The sequence below is a fragment of the Dromaius novaehollandiae genome, chromosome 23 (genome assembly GCF_036370855.1).
Source record: "Dromaius novaehollandiae isolate bDroNov1 chromosome 23, bDroNov1.hap1, whole genome shotgun sequence".
Lineage (NCBI taxonomy): Eukaryota > Metazoa > Chordata > Aves > Casuariiformes > Dromaiidae > Dromaius > Dromaius novaehollandiae.
The window spans coordinates 9,307,726-9,325,886 of record NC_088120.1 but is presented as its reverse complement, the minus strand read 5'-3'; positions in this window follow the sequence as shown (position 1 = coordinate 9,325,886).

Here is an 18,161-nt window from a genome sequence, read left to right as displayed (position 1 = left end):
GGAGCCGGCTGCCCCGCGCTGCCGGCATGCCGGGCGGGCAGAGCTGTCCTGCTCCGCGGGCTGCCGAAGGGCTCAGCGCAAGGCAAAGCTGCCACGAAGCAGCATTGCAGTATTAGTGGCATTAATTCTCTTATGGGTGGGAGCGTTTCGTTTCAGCGCTGCAGAGGAGGCATGATAGCTTTCCGCGGGCTTCGGAAGGTGAGTTCAGTGACCCAAACCCAGATGCAGATCAATATTAATAACAACCTGCTGGCATACACCGAACGCTGTCACGTATAGGGAACACGCTGCCCTTTCCGACCAGCTGCAAACGCCCTGCAGCCTGAGGCCAGGCAGCGCTGACGATACCAGCGTCCAGCCCTTCCCTTAACCCGGCTGCAGCAGCGGCAGAGCCATCCCAGGAGAGCGTTAACAGCCGTGATGGATGGGCGCTGCCGTTATTGCTGTGGTTCCTGCTCCTCCGCTGCCTGCCGCATAGGGAAACGGGGACAACTGCGCGTTTATTGGGACTCACGCTGCGACTGTGCACAAACGCATGGATGAGCTGTGTCTTTGGCCTCTGCTTCCTCTGGCCAGCGATTGCTACCCACCGCTGTGAATCTGATGGCACTGAGTGGCTCTAAACAGATTTGTCCCCAGGATGCCTGCGTGGCTCGTCAAGGTCTCATTCTGAAAGGCGAGCCAAGCTTCCCAGGTCATTCCCCACAATTTTCCGGCTGCAGAAGTGAAACAGGCAGGAAATTATTCAGCAGCATATTGGGAAGAGGTGTGGGAAGAGGAAGGGCAGAGATGCAGGATGCCTGAGCAGAGGAAGGCTTCCCGGGGCAGAGCGCTTGACAGAGAGCAGAAGAAGAGTCAAATCCCTTTGATTTTCAAATGTCTGGGTCCTGATCCCGTAGCACTGTCCTCCTTGCCTGGGAGAAGCCGCATGCACCGCGTGATCTTCGTTTACGTGTTGGTGACAGTGATTTATTCTCTACGAAAGCTGCCTCTGCCTCCTCTCCCCTGCGGCCTCGGTCGCGCCCGGTGCCTGTGCCGAAGCCCTGCCACGAGCTCGCTTCCATCCAGCCAAGTGGCCCCCCTCCAGTGCCTCCATGGAAAAGGGGGGGGGGAGCACTGCTTTAGAAAAATCCTTGGGATTTATAGCTGTCAGCATCGCCGGGTCCATCACTTCTCCACCGGCGACACGTGCCGCATAAATAGCGGAGTCGCTGGGAAGACCGGGGCAGAGGAGTCGGCGTTTCTCCCCGGCGGAGCCGCGGCGTGCCCAGCCAGCTCCCGGCGTGCAGCAGGCTGCTCGCGCGGCGGCTTCACGCAGGGGCAAGACGCAGGCGAGGGGAGGCCGCCCGGTCCTGCTCCGCGGGCAGCGCGGCAGGAGCCCGGCGGGACGGTGCGTGCAGAGCCCCGTCCCTGTGCGTCGCGGAGTGGAAATGATGGAGTACCCCAAAGCCCGACCTGCGAGGGGATAACTCTCTTCAGTGCAGACCCTGAAGAGACTTGATGAGTAACTGACCCGCTGAAGAGGAGTGAGGATTCCCCGGGATCCGTCCTGCCCGACTCGCCCGATGCACTGTTAAATCCGCCCAGGCGGCTCTGCCGCATCTCGGCGCCCAGCGACAGCCGCGGTTTCTCGACTGCACTGTCGTTATTAGAGACCAGTTCTGCTTGTACCCGGATACCGCTCATACACACAGCTAGCAATCACCCTTCTCCAGAGAGTTTGCACTTTAAACAGACAAAACTTCAAGCAAGAAGGGAAACTGAGGCACGGAGCTATGAAATAACCTGTCTAAAGCAGTAGCGGTGGTAGGAATTTAGCCCAAATTTGCATCCAAGGCCGATGCCCTTTCCACGAGCCGGCGTGCCCTTCAGGAGCTGCGCTTTCTCCCTCTCCGCCTTCGCACTCCCGCCCTGGCCATGAGGCTGTTCCCAGCGCGTAACCGGGCTGACAAGCAGAAGAAATATCCCTTCGCTTTGTGCAGCAAGGCTTTACTGTCCACGGCAACTCCGCCGAAGATTTAGACTCTAAACTTTCCTCCGAGTTTGTAAATCTCCTGTTCTCGCTGCCCATAATTCCCAGGCTGACTGTCCCAGCCTGGGTCTGCAGGCTCCCTGGGCCGGGCGTGAAATGAATGAGATTCAGGCTTAAATGGATGGTGACTGTAGCCCTACACTTTTATTCAGCTCATTTTGACCAGATTTGTTTTTTAAAGCCTCAGAAATTCCTTGCAGGCTTTTAACATTTAACCCTCCCCTCGTGCACACACACACATACACTGAATTGTTTCTGGTCAACTGAAAACCTCTGCTACCTAAAGTGATTTTCTATTAGAGACGCTTTTGCTGCACAAAGCATGGCTCATTGGTACAATCAAGCCAATGGGACTGTAGCTATTGATTTTCTCCTACTTTTACCGCTATTGCACTGCCTAGAAAACATTTCTGTAGCAAATGATAGCCACTTTGGGGCAGCTTTGTAATTGCAGGAGCTCAGCAAACGCTTTACCTGAATGCAACCTAGTTGTCCCGCCAGCAGATTTTTGAAAAAATTGAAAGAAACTCTATTTAAAGTCTGTGTACACACACCACAAAAGAGCCCAGTAGCCACGCACAGACCTGCTGCCTGTTAGATGCTGGGCAGGCCAAAAGAAAAAGCATTTTCTTCCCCACGTTTTTTGAATGACAGGTAGACAAACACAGCCGGCCCGGGGGAGTCAGGAGGATAATCTCCAGGGCCATAGCTGTATTGCCAAGAAATGTAATTGCGATGCAGACAGGCTCCGCTGAGCTTGCTTTCGCCTCGCATGCTCCGGGCTCGGACCCAGCACCGGGTGACAGCGGCTTCACAAGCTGCCCTGCGTCGGCTCTCCCTCGGGAACGGTTCGGGAACGTGCTCCTGGTCCAGGGCAGTGCAAAATGGACCAAAGCACAAGCAAAGAGGGTGCAAATAAGCTGCTTTCTGTCACATCTGCCGGGAGCTGACAGCTCTCAAATGGCTCCTGTGGGGAGCTCAGCGCAGCTGGGGCACGTGGGTGCTATTTGAACGGGTGCAATGGATGTACCCAGTGGCACTGTTGAACTATGGACTATTTGGTGCCTAAATCCCACAAGGTATTTGCTTAAAAAAATCTGCTTTCTGCTGGGTTTAGTGATTTCTTTCCCTTTGTGCCCAGTTCTTCAGCCGTCGCAAGCCCAAGAGCAGCGTGCAAAGCCTTGCTGGCGCGGATGTTCCCTCTGCTGGCGGCTCGCACCCAGCCAGACCTGTTTGCACATCCCCGAGACATGTACCGAAGCTTCAAGCCGAGACCGCTGCAAAGGGATCGGGGCTGGCTCCCAAAGAGGGCTTGGTTCCCGGAGCTGCAGTCCTGGCGTGGTATCGCAGGTTGGATGCTGCCAGCAGAGCACGGCCCAGCAATCCCACCGTGCACGGATGCTGCGGTCTCTCGGGGAGCCGATGCCACTGCCAGGCGTCTGCAAATGTCCCTGACTTCCCTCTGCCCCCTCGTCGGCTTCCCCGCGGCTCTGCCCCTGCCCTTAGCACCTTGCGACGTGTTAGGCGACCGCTCTGCTTTGGGTCTCGTCCCGGGACGTGCCCAGACGCCTGTGCGCGTTGCAGCAGCCTCCCTGCGCTCTCCCCTTCCCCGTAAGCCACAGGACACCTAAAAACGTTGCCGGCACCAAGACCGAGGTGCGAAGCCGGGAGGAGCCCTTAAGCCTTCGCCTGCTCTGTGTTTTCGGAGGAGGGTTGCAAAGCAGAGGATATTATCAAGGTGGCTGTTTCTTGCCCTTAAAAAAAACCATATGTTCCTATTGCTATGCTAGTTTAAAGAGCCCCTTCACGTCAGGAGCTCCGCCGGGGTGAGGGCGCTGGCTTCCCGGGGCAGGCGGGTGAGGAGGTTTGCAGCCGGGTAGGCAGAGCAGCGACCAGCCCTGCGTCGAAGCCCGCGTGGAGCTGACTCCGGCAGCCCGGCGCAGCGGCAGCACCGCGGCAGAGGCAGCGTGGGAGCTGCAAGCACCGTCCGTCACCGTTGCCGGTGGTTTGTCCCGCGTCTCGGTGCTGTCGCAGCCCCCGTCGGCTCACGCAGCTTCGCAGCCCGCGTGCTGCCAGCGCCTGCCGGCCAGGAGGGACGTCAGGAGGGAGCGTGTCCGTCCCTCGCCGGCGCACATCGTGGATGCCCGCGAGGGGAAAAGCTCCAGTTTTTCTCTGCCCGGTGCACGTGTTGGCAGCGGGGCTGACGCCGCCTCGGCTTGGGCTCTGCTGCCTGCCCAGAGCCGGGTCTCTCTTGGTTGTTTTGCAGGGCGCTGTGCAGACCTGCGGGAGCGAGGAGCCACGCGGCAGAGCGGTGCCAGCAGCACCCAGGGGTGCCAGCAGCACCCAGAGCCCACCCAGCAGCACCCAGCGATGCCGGCAGCACCCGGAGCCCGCCCAGCAGCACCCAGCGATGCGGGCAGCACCCAGCACCCGCCCAGCAGCACCCAGCACCCGCTGTGTGGCAGAAACCGGGCACCGCTGGAGGAGGTTCCCGCATGCCTTGCAACAAGGCTGATGCTTTGCAGACAGTGGGGAAGGTGAGATGTGCAAAGGAGGTGGTGCAGGGGGCATTTTTCCTCCTAAAAAGGAGCAAATTTGGCATTGTCACACTACAGCTCAGCTGGAAGCTTTGCACAGCTGCTTGTTGCCTGCTCTTCTGCACCCGGTGCTTAAGGCAGGGAGAGATCAGCTGCATCCCATGGCTCACGCCCACCGTGCTCAGGGGCTGGGCCATCTCGAGACACCTGAAGGCTGTTACAGCATCACGACGAGCTGCATAAAACCCGCTCCTGGGCCCTGAGCCCCTGTTTGCTTCCCCGCAGCAGGCGAGGTGGAGCTCGGCACCGACGTGGGAAGTTCGGCAGCGTGCTGGCGGCTCGATGGGACTTTGGGAGCTTGGGCAGCGCAAATGGAGCTCAGGTTATTCCTAATGGATAAACCCCAGCTGGGCCCTCGCAGCAGCCCCCGGTGCCGCTCCCCTCTCTGGAGGGTCCTGTGGCAGCTCGTGGAGCTGGTGCAGCCCAGGGGATGCCCTCGAAACCCGGCCTCCCGTCTGCTCGGAGCTGGGGTGCGATGAGGCACGTGCCAGAGCGCGCCGAGCCCTGTTTGCTCTTGCCATTTCCACTGCGGGAGTCTCATGGGTCGCCCTGGCTTAGCAGAAAAGCTTTGGCAATGGTTCCCATCCCAGGGAAGCCCATGGTTACATCCCTGCTGAGATACTCCCCTAGTTTCATGTGGGGGCTTTTAGAAAAGGAAGAAAAGAAAGAAAGAAAAAAAAATGCAGCCAGCAGGGAACATTGGATAAGGCAAATTTTTCTGCCTGTTTCCTATTTATCACCCTGAGGAAGATGAAAGCTGGTGGCCTCCTTAGCCTGCATGCATGGGCCATTTCTGTTTCTTTTTTTTCTTTTTCCTCTTTTTCTCTAACCTAGTTACGTTCCCACAAACGCGGTCTGGCCTCGAGGTGGTGAAGCTGTAGCGAGCGGCAACGCAGCCTGCAGAATCCCGGCTCAGGCGGCGGGACACCTCGGGGGGGCTGGAGAGGGCAGGCGCCGGGGCGGCCGCAGTTTAATCACACTTCCAGTGGGAAATGCCAGGCAGGGGTGGAATATTTTATCTGAATGTCTGAGAAGAATAATTAAGTGCAAAAAATAATTCATACAATTGAGGAATTAGAGATGAGGAGGGAAAAAAAAGAGACATAGGAGCAGATCCGGGTGGTGTAACTCAATGCCACGTGGCTGCCTTCAGCAGAGCTGCACTGATCTGCGCCGGCTGATGCGGGGCTTCCACCCCGAGCTGCTTTGGAAATGTTGAACCCTGAAAACATCCCTCTTTGTCTCCTTTTTTCAGGACTTTGGGACAGCCAGAGGTTTCCCCCGCGTGCGGGGTTTTGCCACCAGAGCATCAGTTTGGAGATCCGAGCGTGGTTTCTGCACCTACCTGCGCAAGGTGAGGGGCACCAGTAAAGCCACAGCGGTGCAAAGCCAAACTTCTTACTAGCAACTGGTGATTTTGCCCGTGTGACCTGTGACATTTTACAGAGCCGGGTCTTCAGAAGGACGTGGCAGTTTGGGCCAAACAGCCCCGGGGTCCAACCGGCTCAGCTGCCTGCCCCGTGCCGCAGCCTGACCTGGGCAGAGCCTCCGGGTTCCTCCCCAGCTCCTCGAGGGGTTTTGCCCCAGGGTTTCCCACGCTCAGCTTGACCTAGAGGCTCGGAAGAAAATCTGCCGGTGACGGTCCCTGTGGGACAAACCCCGGGACCCCCTGGGAACCGAGCTGCCGGCCTCTGCACAGCTCTCTTCTGCACCTTAATTAAATCAGGGCTCCTTAAAAAGCAATAACCAGCTCACTTCATCATCACTCATAGTTTATTCATGCGTTGCTCATTATTTTCGAAATCCCTCCATTTCTTTCCTTCTCAAAAGGTGGTCTTTTAAAAATCTTAATTATCACCTAAACTCCTGATCCTGGCTGCTCTGCCATCACCCGCGGGGAGACGGTGTGAGCTCTCCATCGGTGCCTGCAGAGGCTCTCGTAGTACACCCAACTCCTTCCCTCCCCATTAGCATATGCAGTAATTTATACAGTGATTTTAATTGAATACTTAGACCTCAGGGTCACACATGGAGATTTAACAATGCTGGGAGCGGTTTGGGCTGCTGAGACGATTGCAAGCGCACGCAGGCGTGCACGGCCGGGCCGGGAGCAGAGGGTGACGCCAGACCCGAGCAGAGGTTTGGTGGTGGCAGCAAGGAGCCTCCGCGGTGCCGCCTTGCCCCGTCTGCACGGGGCCGGACCCGGCCCAAATTTTCTGAGCAAACCAGCTAAGGCCCCCGTTCGTGTCACATTGCAGGGACAGATGGCAAAGAAGGCCCCAGGGCCCTGCTCCGTCTCCTTGGACGAGGCAAAGGGTGAGAGCGAAATTATCACCTGCTTGCAAAGGGGAAACTAAGGCAGGGAAGCACCTTAAATCTCTGTCCCCGGCTCCTGAATCATGCCTGTTTTTCTGCAAATATCCCCGAGTGCTGGGCCTGCCCTGGTTTGCTTTGGAGAAATGTTTAGCACCGTTCTGGGGAATGTGAAAATAATAATAATTATTAATCATAATAATATGCAACGATCTGAATGACTTATGGGTTAATTCTCACTCACAAACTGACAATTATTCCCAGAATGTAAAACACTTCAACAATATTAATGGTGAAAAAGAACTGGGGGCTCTTTTGTTGGGTGGTTTTGGGTTTTTAAGTTCCATTAATTCTTTGTTCAATTGATGCATATTCAAAACGGTATAAGTGGGGCCCTGGCTGTTTCAATTAGCATTAATGCACAATTATTTTTCTCCATATTTATGCTGCTATTGCAGGGCATGGGTTTTGGTGTTTGATTTTTGGGTTTTTTTGTTTTTTTACATTTGTATGTTAATTCAGCATTTAAAATATCCTTCTCCCCAAGCTGTTTGCATGATGATAGAATAAAATGAGAGGAGGAGAGATTTACGGCTGAAACACCAGAGGAAGAAAAGGCCGTCTATCCAAACAGGAGATAAATCCTGGCTTTTACCAGCCTGCGAGATGTAACTGTTTGCAGCCTGGGTGAGCTCGGGGTTTTATGACACCTCTGCAAATTGGCTGCTTTTGCACTGAGATGAAAATGGGGCAGCTCTCGCCGCGCAGATATTTTGCCTGAAGGAAATGCTAAATTTTGAAGCGCTGATAGTCACCTCCCTCCCACGAGCCGGCGCGAGTGGGAGGGAAGGAAAGAAACCGCTGGGACCAGGGTGGGAAAAGGTCCTGGAGGGACCAGCAGCAAAGCCGGTGTCCTGATCCGGCCCTGGTGGGGCGGCAGGGAGACGGCGCGGACCGAGGGCTCGTGCTGCCGGGGCTTGTTGCAGCGGGCGAACTCCTGCTTCCCTCCCATCAGCTCTGCTCAGCAGCTGCTAAAGAAATCTCTTTTTTTTTTTATTTTCCTTTTAGGAAATGCAAGGGCTCTTCTCCGTGGGACGCTGGGGAGCTGTGCACCAAACTCCATTTTCCAGGTGGAAAATCGCAGCGGAAGCGTCTGCTGGTGCCTCGGTAACCCGTCTCCCGACGAGCCGCAGCTGTGCGCCGGGGGCCGATGAAACGGCAGTAACAGCCTCACGGCACCCAGCGCCGGGCTGTGTAATTCGCCACGTAAGTGTGCAGAAACTCAGCCCAGTAAATACTGCTTCCATCATTTCCTCTCCATGCACAAAATTACACCTTTCTGGGAGATGCATTTAGGAAAAGGGGCAGGTGAACAGCTGGAGTAACTGGAGCCGGTGATGCACCTGCTCCGCAGCACAGCACCCAGCGGCTCCGGGTCTCCGCTGCCGGGGACACTTGCCTCCTCCGTGCTGCAAGGGCCTGACCCCGGACAGGGTCCTTCACCTGACGAGCGGATGGATGCAGGATTTAAGAGCTATTTTCCCATTAGATGTGTGAGCTGGAAAGGGCGTGGAGCGTGCTCGTGCTGGAGACCACCTGCAAGGGCGAGCGGAAAAGCCAGGGACACGTATTGATGGATCCCTTTATTTAGGCTCCTTTTAACGGTTTCAGGTGTCTCCTTTTGTCCACAAAAGGTTGGTTTCTGTGAAAAGAAAAAAACAACTAGCTCAGGTCGAGAGCAGAGCTGAGGGGAAGCCAGGTGCTTTGGGGGACCAAGGAGAACCGGGGTGTCCCAGGTGGCTCTGCTGGAGCCACCGAGCAGCGGGCAGCACCGGGCTGGGGCTGAACGCACCAGCCAGCGAGGACCTGCATGGCGGGGGGGGAGGGAAACAGCGTGCTTGGTCCATGAGCAGCCGGGTTAGTTTTCAGTGTTTTTGGGGCACCACCCAACCTTTCACTACTTTTGAGGATACCTGCCGAGGTTCTGGTAAAGAAAATGGCCCTTTCCACTCTGCACCTCGCTCCCTGGAGCGCTCACAAAGTACCCGAGAGCTCTGTTCAAACTGCTCCCGCCCCTCTCCACGTGCAATAAACATCATTTAAACTGCGGTGCATGAACCGAGACTGGAAGATGCCCCAAGCCAGACCCCAGGATGCAAACGCGGAGGTTTCCACCCCGACCTCCGGACCGCGGTGCTGGCAGCCAGCCCTGCTGCTGCGCTCGCCCTCCTCTATCAGCGATTTGCTCAGCAGGACAAAACCCGTCCTCGGGGCCGGCTCGTGAGGATGCTCCTCCAGGCGAGCGGCGGGAGCTCAGGGCCTCGGCTCCGAGAGCCCGAGCTTCAAACCTCGTCTGCAGCTCATGAAGTCTCTCGTGCAGAAAAGCTGTAAGTACTGGGACCCTCCTGCTGCAAGCGCTCGGGGTGGTGTGTATTAACGCTTCCCTCATTCCCTGCTCTTCATCATAAGCTCAGCCTGGCTCCCGCGCAGCTTGCGTGAGGTCTGGGAGCCAAATGCACCCCGGACGCTGGAGGCAGGCGCAGCACGAGCCCGAGGCGTCGCGGCTTTGGTGCAAGGAGACAGCTGGATTTGAAAGCAAACCTGAGCATGAAAATACAGCAGTTTGAGGAAGTAGCTGACAATCTTTCCATTTAATAAGCTAAAAATGTGGCTGGGAATACTCCTACGGCTCTGACTGCTGCCCATGACGTGGGAAAGATCCTGATGACGAGGGCTCACGTGCCCGCCGCTCAGCCTCCTAATTTCATAGTTCAGTGTATTAGAAAATAGGAAAAGGATTTGTAAAGAGGAGGAAATAGTGTAAAACGCCTCGCAGCGCTCTCTGGTTGAGCGGGCCTGGGTGCCGGCTCGCGGCAGACGGGGGGTGAAGTACGTGCAGAGACGGGTGCCACGGATGCCGTTGGTTTAGGATACGCCAAAGAGGGATGCGCACGCGTCCGTGCGGGGGTGTGTGCATGCCGGCAGGCGAGGCTGGCATCTGCCCCTCTCGGGAGGAGCCTGGTACGTGCGTGCATTGGTGTGATTGCACGGGGCTGCGTACAGCCATAGTATTTGTGGGAAATGCTGAGTTTTCCTCATCGGGGGGGAAGGGGGCTGTGGAACCGCACTGCCCGTCGCAGAGCGAAACCGCCTTCGCTGTGACAGCCATGTTCACCCACCATGTGAAGTGCCTCCGCTTTGCATCCCCCCGTGCAGCCCGCCTGTCCGTAGCCGCGCAGCTTTACCTGTGGGTAACCACCTTTTGCTCCGTATTTTTTAATGGCACCTACAAAAACAGGATCCTCGACGCCGCGTTCAGCCTCCCTGCGTGGCGATGCGCAGGCTGCACCTCCCCATCCGTATTCACGGGCGGTCATGCGTGTGGATGTGCAAGCAAGGACGAACCGGAGGGATGCAGAAGCAGCTATAGGGGTCTGGCGGCGTTGCCCAGGGACCTCGCGCGAGCGCACATCTGCAAAAAGTTGCTGCAGGTGCACGTTCGCAGCGATGTGCACAGCTCTGTATTACACCCACACATTCAAGCATGCGTACTTTTAGAGGGAGCGATGGCCTGCGGGTCTTGCACAGAGTTGTGACGTTCTGGGTTACTTTGGTAAGATGAAAGAGCTGGAAAATAATGCTCCTAACCTCACTGAAATCCACTGAAAATCCCACAGCTTTAAGAAATACAATTCATTTTCGATCTCTCTCCCCCCAGTGTTTGGATTTCACAGGTAGCCAGAGAACTGGTGTGAGCAGAGAGGGGAAAAAACAAGGTAGAGCAAGATCAATACGGAGCAGTCAGAGCGACTCGTGTACATAAGAATGGACTCGGCACCTCTCGTTTTATCTATTTTTCTGATGAGCCACAAAATAAAAAGGAGATACGAATTTCCCACCCGAGCAGCAGGCTGCAGGTGCGGGGAGTCGCTCGTCTACGCAGGAACGAACAGGAGGATGAATCTAGAAAAAAGTGCAGATGTGATTTTAAGGGAGATTAATTCAAATTGTACTAGAGCCGTGGCTGGAAGTGAGACGAGGTGAAGAGAAACACGGCCACGTTAATTCCGAGTGTCTGCAAAGGAATCCGTGCAGTTTAACTAACCCACTTTAAACTCAGTTCAGATGAATTTTGCGAGTGCCGCATGGACGGCCCCGACGTGCGCTCGTGTTGCTTCGGTCACCAGCGACGGAGCGGGGACGCGGGGCACCTCGAGCCGCCGCCACCAAGCCGTATTTGCGGGGCTCTTTCCCCACCTAGCGTCAAAAGAGCTGGAGGAGAAAAAACCTGTTTTTCCCTGGGTGAGCAGAGAAAAGCGGGACGGCGGCAGGAAAACAGCCCGAGGGACGCGGTGAGGAGTTGTCCTGCTCTGCCATCACCTGCTTTGATGGTACCTGAGCCTTCATGAACCTGCCACACAAACGCATCCGATCGAAACTGAGCAGATTTGAACTGGAAAAGGGAATTTGTACGGGATCAGGGTGTTGTGGCATGTAGCCTCAGCATTTTTTAATCCAGTACTGGAAGACCCGAAGCTGGATTTGCAGTACCGCGAGACGACGTGCCTGCTGTCTGCTGCCAGGGAGCAGGTTTAGCCTGGGAGGAGCAGAGCACATCCTTGCAGTCCGTCCTTATGGAAGGATGGATTTATATGGAAAGAGGATATTTCTCCTTTCCTGTAACTCTACTGACACAGTTTGTTTAGGTGTTGATGTGCCTTACCAGCACCAGTGCACACCAGCACGGAGACACAGGCACTAAAAGCGCTGAGTTTGCACCAATATTAGTATACGTGCAAATCCCTTCACGCTGAAGCAAACTATAAAATCTCCATCTTGATCCAAATCCTTGGGAAAAAATTATGTTTACACACCACAGAGCCCCCCACAACCGCCTTTGGCTGCTGCGTGTCTGAACTGCGGGCTTTGCAGCTGACACATCCAAGATTTAATGGGCTGCAGGCAGTAAATAAATAAGTAAAAGATGCGCAGGGCAGGGGAGTTAATGCAAAGTGCTGCTCTTTCATGCTACAAAGGGAAAAATCCTGACCTGAAATAAGATAAGAGAGATGCAGAGCTGGACTTGAAAGGAAATCCTGGCTGGACAGTGGGCAGAGGTGATTTTGTGTCTTTGAAGATGCTTTCTTTGTAGTAAAAGTAAATCAGCCTGCAAGAACGCACACCTCAGTGCGGCAGTGATGGACAAACGGGCTGGCGGCGCTATCAGCCAGCTGTGGCCACAAGGGATGGGCAGGAAGAATAAATGAGAGACCTCTGTGATTTGGACTTCCCAAATGTTTTGTGCCAATGATCGGCCAGTGCAATCAAACTTCTGGCAGAGTTGCTGGGTGCTCATTGCTGCCAGCACACCCGGCACAGTCTCGGGGGGACCCGGGGCTAAGGGTGATCCCTGGGGCACGCAGATGCGTTCCCAACCCTGCCAAGAGAGGGAAGATGAGAAATGGGAAAATGAGAAGGGCTGATATGACCGAGATCCCTGGGAAAAGCTAGCGCATCTGTGCAGAATTCACTCGCCAGGCAAAGCAAAGCCAAAGCATCCCATTCTTCAGCAGGCGAATCCACAGGTTGCCGCTGTGGGAAGCCTCTCTCCTCCCGGAGAGCGGCAGCACCTGGTTAGCAACCATCCGGAAGGGCCTCGTTGCAGGGGTAAAACCGCAGCCCCTCGTTTCCAACATAAGCAAAGAACACCGTGTTTCTTGGTGCTTTCAGAGCTACTGTTGCAGAGCGAGAAATAAAAAGGGGAATTGCTGAACTATTTGCAGCTTGAGTGGTTTTTCTCTTGCAAATCATAATTACCCTCATTAAATCCATCTCCACAGGAATGGAGATGCAGGATTAATAATGCACACGGAAAGCCTGGTGCACCGGTTCAGGGCCTTGTAAAGCCCAGACCACGGCGGGACCCTGACGCGAGGGAGGATTAGGGTCGGCCACGATGCGCAGAGCAGCCCTGCCGCCTGCGCCTTTGCACGATGGATCGATCTGCTTGTTCTCCTCCCAAAATCCCCCCCGGTGCTCGGGAAAACCAGGGGCAGCAGCTTGCCCCTTGCAAGGAAAAGGGGAGAGCGTGCCTCTGGCTCTGTACGGTTTCCAGTATAGCTCTGGGCTGCAGAAATCACCAGTTTGTGGGCCCCGGAGGACCAGCGCTTGCCCCGCTGTTGAAGAACAGCTTGTCCTTCACGAGCAGAAGAGAAAAGGCAGCTTGAGAAGCAAGAGAAAAGAAAGATTTACTGGTGACAAGAAGCTGGGAATCTGGCGGCGTTTGGGATGGAAATATATTCTGGACGAAAATAGAGGCTGTCCAGCAGTGAGGGACACGGGAAAGGCGTTGCATTAACTGTGCAGTCATTAACTGTCTGTCTGTCAAAGCTGTTGCTGAGCCTGGGCTCGCTGGGGAATCCCAACACCGCTGCAGCGTGCTCAGCGCTGCCGTGCCCAGAGCCGCCCCGACGGGATCGCACCTCCCCATTTACTGCGGAAACCAGCAAGCCTGCTCCGGCTGCCGCCCCCGGCATCGCCGAGGGCCTCACTTGCGTAGGACATAGGCAACCCCTTTATTTTTCAGTTTTAGAAATGGGGTTTTTTCGGAAAGCGCACCCAGGGAAATGAAACCTGACACGATCCTTGATAGAATTATTAAGGCTATTGATCGGGCTGGGAGCTCAGCTTTGCTAATCCCGTCAATAAGAAATATGATATTGCAACAGTCAGGCCTGATGACTGATGGCTCCTCTATGCGTTTAATAATGTTTTGCCTCTTCACAGCTCCTCCCATTCGTGAATCTCCAAGTGCTTCGGAAACGTTAATGAACGGGCGCTTGCGGCAGCGTGGGGAGGCGACTGACCCTGGTGGCAAGGAGCAGCCGGCGGAAGGGGCAAGAAGGAAACCACGGACCTACTGCCACGGCGATGCAGGAGCACCGCTCCTGATGGAGCCCAGGGACGCCCGACCGAGAGGCAGCTGAAAGCCTCTTTCACCTATTGTAATCTGGCGACTGGTGAGAATTGTTCCCGTTTAATGGAAATGCTCCTTTGTTGGTGTAATTCTCAGCTGCTCACGTTGCATGCATTGCCGATGTGTGCAGCACGTGTGGCTGGAGCGAACCTAGCACATGGCCTCAGGTCTTCCACAGACGTGGTACAACATCTCTGCCGGGGCTTTTGGCGAGCGCTGGGCCCTCTGCCTTGCCTCAAAGATGCACAGTCCGACTCCGGACCAGCAAATCTGATTCTGCCAGTGCCAAAGCAAAAGCTCACGTCCACCCATTTTTGCATCTTGTGGAGGGTGGCAACCCCACTCCACATCTTGCTTTAGCTTCAGACGCCCCCAGATCTCAAAGCGTTCAGTGAACATGGGGAAAGCTCCCTCTCCCATCACAGCAACAGGGAGATTTGGGCATGCGGGATGACGCAGCTCGCCTGGCTTGTGCAGCGCTCCAAGGCAAGGCGCAGAGCCCAGGTCCCTGGTTGCTCCTGGAGCGTCTCTTTGGCCAAACACCGTGGCTTTCCCTCAGACGCGTCTTTTCTCTGTGTGCTGAAATCCGCAGGTGTAACACCGGCACTGAGCCAGGCTCCCCCGAGCAGGAGCAGCCCTGCCATCTGCTCCCTCTCCTTGCCTCTGTTTCCCCGCTCCCCCAACCCCCAATTTGCTGCCTAGGAATAAAAACTGAGGGATGCCTTCTCCAGCCTAGCTGAAATTGCCTGTGACCTCAGGACACACAATATAGCGCTGGCGGTGAAGAGAAATGAGAAATTTAGAGCTGTAATTAACTCCTGCAAAGAGACATTTTGATTTCATCTCAGGCTCTGATCCTGCGGGTACCCGAACATGACAGGCACCTGGCTAAATTGCCTGGGACCTTGTTTATTCAAGGCCCAGAATCACATTGTACAGTTTGTTGTATTGATTTGCTCGTGTTGAACACGACTCTATAAACACCAAATCTGCTGGGGGTTTTCTCTCCTTTTCCTGCAGGACAGGAAATAAAGGGAAAAAGAGAAAGGAAGGAAGGAAAGGAGCAGGCATCTCCTGGGCCACATAAGAAAAGCATTTTCAGCAGGCCGTAAAAATGGATTTGACATCAGCCTGCCTTCTGGTGGGAGCGAAGTTATTACAATAGAAATCATCTTTTAAGAGAAGTGCTAACACCTCTCGGGAAGCTACAGACCCGAACCATAACTGGTGTCAGCCAGCGCCAGGGCCCCACTGAGCACGTCAAACTGAAGCTGCTTCACTTTTCCCTCCTCTTTTCTCCATTATCACCTTTCCTCATGTTTCTAAGCCCAGGAAGGCTCTGCCCCGCATTGGGGGGGATGAGCCAGGCAACGGGCACACGAGGGGCTGCGGGCTCGCGAGCGAAGCCCTGGAGAGCCCCGGGGTCGGGGTGCTCCGAACCCCGGTCCTGCCCCGCACGCGGGGAACCGGCTCCAGCCCCAGCCCGACGCTGCTCACCCAGCCGGCGCCGCCCTATATAGAGGGCTCCGCAAGCCATATGTCTCTATATAAAACTATGTATGTTTTGCATAAGGGGATTAAATGTTTATGAGCCATTATAAATTCATGCTTTTCATATTTTATTCATAGATCCTTTAGTGAGCTCTGGCTGGGCTAATAGACCCATTGCCAACGTATTCCCCCCTTTTCCTTTGCCTTTCCTGGGGCCGATTTGTCGCTCACGCGTAGCGTTTTTCTTGGGCTGTGCAGCGTAGGAAGGATGGTAAATCCCACCACTCCGATGGCGCAGGGAGAGGCTGGGGAAACGCGGAGGGATTCAATGGCAATCCCTGGACTTGCAGAGTGCAGCTGAATATTCAAAACTCATCTAGATGCCCTGGTGTTGGGCCGTCCCTAAATACCACAGATTGATCCCGCCAGGCATCCAGTGCCAGTGCAAGCAGGATTTCCACACCCTGCACAGACCAGTCACCTGTATTTCTATAGCATTTTCTCCAGTAGGAATAATGGGATCTGACTCAGAGCTCACTAAATGGCTGGAAGGAGCTCCTGCGACCCAGGATCGAGCCCAGGACAAGTCTGGTGAGCATCAGGTGGGAAAAAAAGCCTGTGCTTTGTATGTGGGGAAGCAAAGAGCCAGCAATGAAAGCCACCAGTGATAGACCAGGAGCAAAGCCCGGTCTTCTGGCTCTAAAGAAAACCTTATTCCCTCCTTCCATAGAAAAACCTCTCCCTAGTCCGTAGAAGTCCCCAAAGCCTTGCAACGAGAAGACACTGTTATTGGGTGGGGGGTTTGCAGCTGTTTTGTGTGCAGCATCGCTCCCGTTGCAGATTGGGGTATTGCTGCTGCAGCAATTCCTCGGCGTGAGCTGCTCCAGGCCTCGAAGGCTCCGCACCGCAGTTCTTACGCTCACAGCAATACCTGTCCTGCCTTTTTGGAGCAGTTACAGAATTGCACTTTTTAATTAGATGAAAATGTCAGCTACATAAAAGAGAAGGGACTTTGAGTTTGTCTTTCCTTTGCTTGGCCTTTCGGGGGAAGATGTTCCCCGGCTCCCGTGCCGAAGGCCCGGCAGATCCGGAGCCGCCGTGAACTCCCCTAACCGAAGCCGCAAGCCCCCGAAGCTGACGGTGGGCCCTGCGCAGCCACGCGCAGCTGGGGAGAGCGGGAACCCGCCAGCCGCCCACGCTGGCAGCGTCGCTGGGGCTGGAGCCGGGAAGGCGCCAGGGTTTGCAGAAAAGCGGCGTGAAGAAGGCCAGCAGATGATCAGCCTGGCAGCGGTTAGCCGGGCGGTTCTGCAGCACCTGCGAGCTCAGCTGCGGCCCCGCTCCCGTCCCGCTGCCAGCCCGGCCCGGCCTCCCGGGCTGCGTTGCATAAACACGGGCAAACCAGCCCAGCCCAGTCCTCCCGGAGCCTGTGCCCCTCTTGCACGGCTGGCAGAGCCTGCAGCTGGCACCTGCTGCGTTTTTATTTTGACTTTGCAGGATGCGGGTGCCCAGAAGGCCTGGGACTGGGGTCTCCTGGCTGCGGAGAAGACAAAATCCCTGCGGAGACAGGAAGGATTTGCACTGCAGACAGGTAAGAAGTCAGAGCAGGCACAAAGGGGAGGCAGAGCAAGGTGAGTGACTTGCCTGAGGCTACCTAACGGCTTGGTGCCAGCACGGGAAACAGCCCCAGGAGACCCGTGTGCTGGACTGTGCCAGGACTGGTTTTTCCTAGTCTCTCCGCCTTGCTCAGCCCGGTCCCTGGCTGGGGACCGTGGCTCCGGTGCGGTGTCAAAGGGAAGTGCTGATTTCTCGGAGGAGAATGAGGCTGGGAATTAATCCTGCTAATGAGATGTCAAGAATAGTTTGTATGCCCTTGTCATTGGGGCAGGGTGACAGCATGTGAGAGGTGCTGAGAGTCCCTGAGACAGACAGCTACTTATGGGTTTTTTTTTTTTTTCCCTGCAAGGAAATGGAGTGTCTTGTGGCTGATGGTGTCCTGGGCAGGGAGGGAGGGGAGAGATGATGCTGAGCTCATCTTTGAGGGCTCCTGGGGGAAGAAAGCAGCGGTTGCAGGGAGGACCTTTCCCCTGGGGATCAGGGTCTCCCCTTGCTTTGCCCTGATGGAAACCAGACCCCGCTTGCTGGGCCTGCAGCGCTGCGGCGAGGGTGAGCATCCAGCACCACCTTTCCACAACCATGTTCCCTGCAGCAAATCAGTTCAAGTTTTTCTCTTTGCTGAATTGAAACTTTGAGACATTAGGAGCAATTTGGTGCCTGGTGTTTGCAAGCTGCTGCCAGAAGCATGAATTTGAAAACAGGGCGGGCAGCATCGAATGGAGCAAGGAAAGGACCGAGGTGCTGACCCTGACCCTGCTCCTGTCTTGCCTGAGGCATGCAGGTGCCGTTGGGCTGGGGACAGCGGTGTGTCCCTAGATGTGGCCCAAGCAAACGGCGTTGGGAGTGGATCTAGGGAACATCTTTCCTCGGGGGGTTCCCAGCGGGTGCCCCAGGACTGGTTGCTGGAGCAGTTGCTGTTCTCCATCTTCCCAGTTGCTTTCTATCAGCATGAAGTAATTAAGTTCATAAGGCATCAGACAATCAGCTAGCAGCCCACAAGACGTTGTGTTTAATCATGTACTAATGGCATGTTCTTGGCAATAATTACAAGATAACAGTGTTTGCAGGCTGTAATCAGAACAATTCTGGTAATTAAATCAGCCTTTTGTCGGCACGTTGCTTCCCCCTTTATCGCGCG